We start from the raw sequence: 2,500 nt of genomic DNA, 5'->3' as shown, positions 1-2,500 counted from the left end.
GGGAGAAGGGGGGAAGAGAAAGAAAGAGAGAGTGAGAGAGAAAGAGGGATAGTTAGAGAGAGAGAGAGAGGACCTTCTTGCAGTTCACGGGCTGACAGATTACGTCGATTTCCCGACGCACATCCTAGGTAGATCTCTCGTCCCAGCAGCTGACGAAAGGAGACAAAGAAAAATATGGCTTTGGAACCATGCAAACTGGCCAGGTATGAAGACAGAACTTCAGTCACAAGACTGGGATGTTCTCCTGGTGGGGAATGCAAATGTCAAAGCATCCTCCATCACCAGCCTCCTCTCTGAAATGCAGGAGAAATACGTCCCTTCACGAACATACATCACAAAACCAGGCGACCAAGCCTGATTTGGCTACTGATGTCATAAAGCGTCCAAAAAGAAATACAGATTGTGGCAAAGGTATAAAGCCAATCACCACAAGGCATAATCAAATCTGTACAAAAAACGATTGCAAAGGAATGACAGCCACGTGCAAATGGGTCCGCAACAGATGGCAAGAGGACACGAAGCGCAAACTGTCAACTTTAGGAGCAGGCAGCAAGGAGTGGTGGTCGCTCGTCAAGGAGCACCAAGGGGAAACCCAGGAATCCACAATACCTCCACTAACCAAGCCCGATGGAACAACTGTCTCGAGCAATCGGGAAAAAGCTAACCTTCTGGTAAGCATGTTCAGTTGTAAAATGACAGTGCCAGATGCTAACAGGACACCACCACAGATACCCTCAATGTGCCATGACCAACTCCCTGGTCTTCAAATCTGTCGCATCAGAACAAAAGAGATCCTTCGGAACCTAAACACAAAGAAAGCGCCAAGTTCAGATGATATTAGCCCACAAATTCTCCGTAGGTGTGCAGCTGAGTTATCCCAGCCTATATCATCTATCTTCCAGTCTTGCATTGAAGAAAGCTGCTTGCTCACTATCTGGAAGGAAGCAAGAGTGATTCCACTTCATAAAAAAACAGTCAAAAACAAATCCAGAGAACTGCCGGCCCATCTCCCTTCTGCCATGCATCAGTAAGGTATTTGAAAAGATCATTGCTGAACAGCTCATGAAACACCTGGAAAAACATAATCTAATTTCAGTCAGACAGTTTGGTTTTCGATCCTCCAGATCGACTGCTAACCTTCTTCTACTGCTGATTAAAAACTGGCAGGATGCTCTTGATGCCGGTCAAGATACTCTGGTGATCGCTCTCGACATCGCCGGCGCCTTCGACCGAGTGTGGCACAGAGGGCTCCTCGCTAAACTACAAGCAAGAGGCATAAGCAGTAACCTCTTGCGGCTCTTTGATAATTACTTCACTGGAAGAACACTTAAAGTGGTCATCAGGGGCCAGTCATCCCAGAAGTATCCGGTAGAGGCTTCGGTACCACAAGGATATGTACTTGGCCCAATCCTCTGGAATATTTATATTGATGATATGCTGAAGGAACATCCTGAAATCAACGCATATGCCGATGACTGTACACTTTCTCTTTCATACCAACGTGAGGATCAGGACGCTGTAGCAACGAATATGAATTCAAAGCTGCAAGCAATCTACGAAAGGGGATCACAATGGCAAGTTAGATTTGCCCCCAACAAGACCCAGGCAATGGTTATATCCCGCTCTCCACCTGTATCAGGCATCATGAGAGACAAAATCTTAATGAACAACACCGCCCTTCCACTCGAGGACTTGATCTCAGTCCTTGTTGTCTAAGATTTAACAGAAACGTCAGCAGGATCTGCAAAACAGCTTCTTTGAAGGTGTCAGCCCTTCGACGCATATCTCACCTGAATCCTCAGGGAATTCTCACGCTATACAAGTTCCAGATTAGACCACACCTAGAATATGCCTCGTTGGCCTGGTCGTCTACTGCGCCCACCAGCCTCAACAGGGTGGATACAATAGAAAAACGGGCTCTCGGGCTTATCCAGGAATCAACCAATCTTCGCTACATCGACGCGCTGGAATATCGTCTCGACGTCGGGGCTCTAACGGTGCTCCACAAGGCTCAGGTGCAGAAGGTGCCTCATCTAGCCAGCCTCCGTCTCCCACCCCACGGCCGAGAGACAAGTACGAGGACGGTACACTCTAATCGGCTCCTGGTGGAAGTTCCGAGGTCGCGGTCTAGCCAGCATCAGCGCACCTTCTTTGCCAGAGCAGCACGTCTGTGGAATGCATTCACATCCACCATAGATGTCGCCGAAATGACCACGCAACAAGTGAAGACAGCGGCTCATCGATGGCGGTCGAGCAAGCCATCACCTCTTAACCTCCTACACATTCATGGTGACACATAAGAAATTGTATATAACCTTATTATGGATTAATTATTTTTTAAAGTCTGTGTTAGCTTAATAAATTAGCGTTTATTGTTTATTAAAAAAAAAGTTGGGTTTTCAAATAAGCTCCTTCAGATAGGTAACTTTTACCCTGCAAAAATAAACCTGAATGTTTATTTTCTTTTAAATAAATTGGTTTCAACCAATGTATATCTGTA

The sequence above is a fragment of the Penaeus chinensis genome, chromosome 11 (genome assembly GCF_019202785.1).
Source record: "Penaeus chinensis breed Huanghai No. 1 chromosome 11, ASM1920278v2, whole genome shotgun sequence".
Taxonomy (NCBI): Eukaryota; Metazoa; Arthropoda; class Malacostraca; order Decapoda; family Penaeidae; genus Penaeus; species Penaeus chinensis.
Note: the sequence above shows the minus strand (reverse complement) of the source record.